This window comes from Triticum urartu, chromosome 3A, assembly GCF_056163025.1.
Source record: "Triticum urartu cultivar PI428250 chromosome 3A, HENAU_Tu73, whole genome shotgun sequence".
NCBI lineage: Eukaryota > Viridiplantae > Streptophyta > Magnoliopsida > Poales > Poaceae > Triticum > Triticum urartu.
This window is the reverse complement of record NC_141875.1, coordinates 25,660,647-25,668,025: the sequence shown is the minus strand read 5'-3', so window position 1 is coordinate 25,668,025 and position 7,379 is coordinate 25,660,647. Positions and strand designations below refer to the sequence as shown.

Here is a 7,379-nt window from a genome sequence, read left to right as displayed (position 1 = left end):
TCAGGGCCCCCGTCCCGCCTAACCCTGGAGCGGTTGACCACGAGATCTAGCCCTTTGACTTTTCACGGACGGGCTTTGAACAGTGGACCTCTCCACCCGGTTGTGTAAGGTCAGCTCAGAGGGACACCTGGGAGCAACATCCGGGCCAAACCGACAGCTACATCCCCTCCGTGTAGACCCGATGCGTCCGTTTTCCCCCTCCAGGTGCCGGCGGCGGCGCCGTCCTTTAGGGGGGCCACGCCTCGGAGATGCGTGCCGCCTCTTCGAACATGCCACAACACCACCCGGTTGTGCTAGGTCATCCCATAGAAACACTTGAGAGCAACGTCCCCTCCGTATAGACCCGATGCGGCTGTTTCCGCCCTCCAAATGCTGGCAGCAACGCCGTCCGTGAGGGGGGCACACCGCGGACGTGAGGGGGTCACACTCCGGAGACGGGTGCCGGGCGTTTGCAACCGCCACTCAACTTCTATTGCATAGCTGTTTTTTATTTTAATAAAATTTAAGGACCTATATTCAAAAGAACATGACAGCATATTATTAATGTGCTCGAAAAAAATCCATATTATATATATATATATTCATAATCTATGGTAAAAATTACAAACTACATACATATTCATATAATACATAAAAAAGCATGAACACATATTTTTTAAAAAGCATAAAAACATATGCAAAAAACATATGTAAAAAAAGCATTAAAACATATGGAAAAAAAGTATGTAAAAAAAATAGCTATGCCGGCAGAGTTCTGATGGGCGCTGTGCCGCGGATCGGTGACGTGGCAGATATGCCGACGGCTGCCGTCGGCATACCTTCGTCGCGGATCGGTGACGTGGCATGCGGAGATATGCCGACGGTCGCCCGTCCAGACCGTCGGCATAGGTTTGACGGCGTTAGCCACTAGTCACAGGCGGGGTCGCCGGGCCCACAGTTATACCGACAGCCTATCTATGCCGACGGCTGCTGTCGGCATGTCTGCGGCTAGGTCGACGGCCGTTCTGTGCTGACGGCGGCCGTCGGCATCGGTCCATGTAACCCGACGGCCAGTTTAAGCCGACGGCCAGGACTGGGTTGTCGGCATATCTCAAACTAGGCCGACGGCAGCCGTAGGCATAGCTTTGGCCGTCGGCGTATGCCCGTTTTCCGGTAGTGAGGCGGCGTCCTTCGGTACAACGGCAAGTTGACGGGTAAACAGAGCGTAGGGTCATGGGAACGTTAGATAATGTCGTTAGATCACGAGCAAGCGGCCGCGGGCTATGTGCCATGGAAAACGTCACTAAGACAAGAGGCAATCGTGTTGGTGGACAACGACTTGATAGGAGATGCCACACCGGCCATGGCGACGGCTGGGGAGTGGGGACGTATAGCCACCAGGCTGGGGATGGCGGCCAGGGCCGTAAGATCCAGAAATGACTAAGTTGCCCTTGTGTATAGATGGTCAGATCCATTTCGTACTCCTATATATATGTTTTTGGAGCACCAAGGTACCGTAAAAAAGCTCAACCATGATAATTGAGTAACATGTTTGATTGCTTGGTTCAATTAGGGAAATGCAAGCAAACTAGGCACTACTCGTCCTAGATTAGCTACAAACTTAATTAAAAGGTAATTTGACGGGTGAACTTACGTGCATGTGCAGGTGTAGAAAGAGGGCTCTTCCATGTCAGGAGGAAGCCATTGACGATGAGCTGCTCGTAGTCGCCCGCGTTTGCCTTGCCCGACGAGCCCAGCACCGGCATCACAGCAGCGTCACAACCCTCGTAGCTGTCGTAGCTGCTCATCTCGTTGTAACGGCCTCCTGCACGAACAAACACCTCGCTTTTGTTCCCACACCTCATCCTCGTCTGCACCAGCTCTCTGTCCCGATGTATCACAGCGGCCGCTGCGGCCTGTGTGCACCTGTACAAGATGAGGTTCAGGTTGTCGGAGGCGATCCTGAAATGGACGCCGAGTTTGGCGGATGTGTTCCAGATCGGTAGGCAGTTGTTGGACAACAATTCCAGCTTTCCCACATCAACGACATGCATGCTGCGTTGCTCGTAATTTATACTCATCATTGCAAAGCCGTAGCCAGAGGTCATAAAGCTTCGCAGAACTGGAGTGTTGTTATAGCAAGTGACCTCGAAATCTGAGAAACCACAAGCTGGTTCCATCTCGGTATCCCTGCGCCAGAATGGGTCGGAGATTGTCATGTTGCCGCACCTCTTGGCTGAGCCCAAGCAGCCATCCCTTTGCTGCTACTCAGCCCCAGCAAGCATCAGTGGCAGCCACCAAACCCAGACGAAGACTAAGAACCAGCAGCCTGGAGGCATCGGAGAATAAGACATAAATTATGTTGCAACAACAAGCAAAAGGGCAAAGTGAATAGATGAGCATGGATGGTAGGGAGATACAAGTAAGAGAGGATACTGTGGCTAAGAATGAACGTTGAACGGTAGTACGTATATGGGGCAATGGAGTCCTTGGCAGTGGTCCTGTGTACGTCCACTGCCAACGAATTCCCTGACTACACCAATTGACGGGGCAAGGGAAGACCTGGCACAAAATTATGAGTGGCTGCAGATCAAGCTACCAATTCCCTCGGAAAATGCTCACTCCCGAGAGGACTTTTCAGATATGTGCAACTAATCCAAGGAAAGTGAACGGTCTCAGTCTCACATGCCGTGAACTCCTGGGTAGGTGCATACTTCCATATTTTCTTCAACTGGGTGAGAGTGATATAATTTTCCATGTCCGGGCCAGAGTGGGTACCCGACGTATTGACGTTCTTCCTGGTACGCCTTGGGCGCGCAGGTCGCCACGGTTGCGGCCGCCGGGGTCGTTGCATGGTGCAGAATTGCGAAGCATGTTGCCATGACGGAGAGGAGTGCTCGTGGCAATGGGGATTGGATCAGTCCTTGGCTGGCTGGTGGCCATGGTGTCTCAGATCGACCGATCCGTGGGTGGCTGGTGGTTGCGGTGTTGTGTTGTGTGGAAGAAGGCACCTAAAACGGGGACTAAACGACCCATGTTTTGTTGGTTTTATTTAGTGGGTGCTCAACTGCTGCTTATTCAAGCGAACGCCATGCTTTATGTGATGCTCGCGTCAGAAGATTGAGATTCACAGTGGCAGGTGAGTGGAATGTGATAGTTTGAGATATTGGAGAATAATTGTTGTATTGATTGGGGCCTCAAGGGCTGTTTATATAGATTACAAAGCTTGGGCTCCAAGACTAGACTAATAGAGATAGATTACAATACGAATAGCCTTATACTCTAATATCCCCCCACAGTCTCAACGTCAGGTTAAACGATGTTGAGACTGGAGCGTGTGTCCGTGAACGATGCAGTCGGAAGTCCTTTGGTAAAAATATCAGCAAATTGGGCACTTGTAGGAACATGAAGAACGCGAACCTCACCAAGAGCCACCTTTTCGCGAACAAAGTGAATATCAATCTCAATGTGCTTGGTGCGACGATGTTGAACTGGATTGGAAGCCATGTAGATTGCAGAGATATTATCACAGTAAACAATGGTAGCACACGAAAGTGGACGATGAAGTTCAACGAGAAGTTGCCGTAGCCATACCGCCTCGGCCACAGCATGAGCAACCGCCCGATACTCAGCCTCAGCAGAAGACCTGTAAACTGTTACCTGCCTTTTAAAACACCAAGAAACAAGATTATCACCCAAATAAACACAACATCCGGATGTAGATCATCGAGTATCTGGACAACCTGCCTAGTCCGCATCAGAATAAACTGTCAAGCTTGTAGGACAAGAAGAATTAAGAAGAAGACCGTGATCAAGAGTGCCTTTTAAATAGCGGAGAATGCGTCAGACATGAGCCAGATGAGGAGCACGAGGGTCATGCATAAAGAGACAGGCTTGCTGAAGATATGTCAGGACGAGTGAGAGTGGCATATTGAAGAGCGCCAGTGATGCTACGATATAAAGTGGGATCAGAAAGAGGATCACCATCAGCCGACAGTTTAGCACCAATGTCGGCCGGAGTACGAGAGGGTTGACAATCAGACATACCAGAACGAGAAAGCAAGTCTAAAATGTATGATCGTTGAGAAAGAAAGTGAAGATTTTGCGCGAGAAACAGTAATACCTAGAAAATGATGAAGAGGACCAAGATCAGTCATGGAGAACTCACGATTGAGAGAAGAGATGATATGTTGAAGAAAAGAGTCAGAACTAGCTGTGAGAATGATATCATCAACATAAAGCAAGAGGTAGGCAGTGTGAGTAGGAGACTGATAAACAAAAAGAGAAGAATCAGATTTGGAGGGAATAAAGCCTATGGTTTGAATAAAGGTAGTAAAGCGTTGAAACCATGCACGAGGAGCTTGTTTAAGGTCATAAAGAGATTTGTTGAGGAGACAAACAAAATTTGGAAAGGAGGGATGCTCAAAATCAAAGGGTTGCTGACAATAAACAGTTTCATTGAGAGTGCCATGAAGAAAAGCGTTTTTAACATCAAGTTGATGGATAGGCCAAGAAGAAGAAACAGCAAGACTAAGAACAACACGAATAGTGCTAGGTTTAACAACAGGAGAAAAAGTCTCATCAAAGTCAATGCCATGCTGCTGGGAGAAACCACGACACACCCAACGAGCTTTGTAACGAGCAAGAGTGCCATCAGAATGAAATTTATGACGAAAAACCCATTTTCCAGAAACAATGTTAACACCAGGAGGTTTGGGAACAAGAGTCCATGTATTATTTTGCTGAAGAGCTTCAAATTCATCGCGCATAGCGGAAAGCCAGAGAGGATCAAGGAGAGCTCGCTTGTAACTGGTAGAAATAGGAGATGGTTGGGGTGGCGGTAAGATTGAGACGTTTTGTGGGGAGAAGAAATCCTCGTTTGCCACGGGTGCACATGACATGATCATTGGTCGGTGGTGGTATGAGAATGACATTGGGTGGGAGTGGGTGTTCGGATGGAGGAGATGGTGAGGTAGAAGAATCAGAGGTGGTGGGTGTGGAGGCTGTTGCCGTGGTAGGATGTGATGAGGGGAATACGGCTGGGGTAGATGTTGTAGTCGCGGAAGAGTTGGGAGACGGGGCAGGAGGGTGGCTGATGGTAGGCGACTCCGGCTGAGAAGCGGAGCAAGATTCCATGGCGGCAGATATGACCGAAGGATGAACTAGGGAAGAGGTTTTAATAGTGGCGGATAGTGGTGGAGTTGGTGTTGTGGTTGTAGTGACAGAAAAGGGAAAAGTATTTTCATCGAATGTGACATGACGAGAGATAATGATACGACCAGAAGATGGATCGAAGCAACGATATCCTTTGTGATCATCAAAAAGGCCAAGGTGAATGCAAGGTAATGAGCGTGGTTCTAGTTTGTTGGAGGCGGTAGAGGCGACGTTGGAAAGCATAGACAGCCAAATACACGCAAAAAAGAATAGTCAGGGTGGGAGAGAAAAAGAGATTGGAAAGGTGAATAAAGAGGGCAAGTTTTAGTTGGTCGAATATTTAGAAGTAGTGTGGCGGTGCGAAGGGCTTCAACCCAAAAACGGGAAGGAAGAGAAGCTTGTAAAAGCAAGGTGCGGAGAACATCATTAATAGAGCGAAGAGAGTGTCCAGCTTTACCGTTTTGAGAAGATGTATAAGGGCATGAAAAACGAATAAGAATGCCTTGAGGAAGAAAGAAGTTGCGGTTTTGGATGTTGTCAAATTCACGACCATTATCACATTGAATAAATTGAATTGGCAAGCCAAAGTGTGTGATTACATATTGTTGAAAGTTAAGAAAGACTGCATGCACTTCAGATTTAGCACCAAGAGGAAAAGTCCAAGTATAGTGAGAGTAATCATCCAAGATCACAAGATAATATTTATAACCAGAAACACTAGGGACTGGAGAGGTCCATAAATCACAGTGAAGTAACTCAAAAGGAAAAGTACTAATGGTAGTAGAGGTTCCAAAAGGTAATCTAACATGTTTGCCGCATTGACATGCATTACAGAGAGAGGGATTATGAGGGCTGCTAGAACTAGGGATACAAAATTCTTGGAGTAAAGACGTCAAAGTGTTTTTGTTGGGGTGACCGAGACGACGATGCCATAGATCAACTGAAGCGAGCATGGCACGGGGGGTGGATGTGGGCACGCCATGAAGAGGATAAAGATCGCCTGTGCTATTGTACCGAGCGAGGACCTCCCCCGTTGTCAGATCCTTCACAGACAAACCAAAAGGGTCAAAGGCCAGTATAACTTTGTTGTCAATGCAAAATTGTCGAACTGAAATAAGATTCTTGATAATGGAAGGAACAACAAGAATATTGCATAGAAGAAAATTGGCATGAGAGGAAGGGATGTAAGAGTGACCGGTGCATGAAACTGGGATGGTGGAGCCATCGCCAATGGTGATCGTGGAAAAAGCAGAAGGAAAACAAGCTGACAATAAATCCATATTTGAAGACATATGCAATGATGCACCAGAATCGAAAATCCAATCCGTACCTGCGTCGTTGAGGGTAAAATTGTTCATGGCATTGATGAAGGCGGCTTGGTCTCAAGCCGGCTGTTGGGGAGGAGTAGAGGGGCCAGGAGCTTGCATGTTGACGTAGGGGAGAACTGACGGGTAGTATGTGTACGGGGCCTGCATGTTGCCGTAGGAGGCCGGCATGGTGTTGTAGGGCGGCGGCGGTCCTGTCATGCTGGGAGGCGGAGTAGGAGTGGCGGTGTAGACGTGCGCCGGCGGCATGGGTCCAAGGAGTCCAGGGGAGCCGGTGGCTGGACGAAGACCGGCGCTCCACGTGCCCGTGTACGCAGGAGGGGCACCATACGGCGAAGGGGTCGACCATGGCATCGCCCAAGCCTGTACGAGGCCAGTCCAAGGGTCATGTTGAGGAGGCCATAGCGGCGGAGCTGGTGGCACTGGAGCGGTAGATGACGAGGCTGGTGCAGGTCCGGTAGAACGAGATGCAGGAGGCCGGTAGATGGGATTATTTCCCTTGTAGTTGGGGCTCGGGCGCCAGCCTGGGGGCGGTGTAGAGGCCGTGGTGGCCGCAGCACGAGTTGGAGGAGCGGCCGGTTGCCGTGGCAGCCCGGGCGTGTGAGCTGCAGAAGAGGGAGCGGCAGCATGAAACACCTGTGGTGCCCGTTGCGCCTTGCGAGCCTGGTTCTTCTCTTCTTGCTGGAGGATCAAGCGGACCTCCTTGAAGGTGGGGTACGGCTTGAGCATGGGGATGAAGGACTGCTGCTTCTTGAATTGATCGCCGAGGCCTTGGAGGAGGGCGTTGATGAGAGTACAATCCTCGACGTGATCGCCAAGTTCACGGAGTTCATCGCCGATGGCCTTGATTCGCTGGCAGAAGATGGAGACTGGGGTGTCTCCCTGGACAGTGGTGCGTAGCTCAGTGTTGAGCGCGTTGAT

The 7,379-nt window shown here is 49.6% G+C and overlaps 1 pseudogene; it reads right to left on the bottom strand.

Annotated features, from left to right (window-relative positions):
• Window positions 1-1,154: 1,154 nt before the first annotated feature.
• Window positions 1,155-2,457, bottom strand: LOC125528059 (uncharacterized; annotated as a pseudogene).
• Between the last annotated feature and the right edge of the window lie 4,922 nt (window positions 2,458-7,379).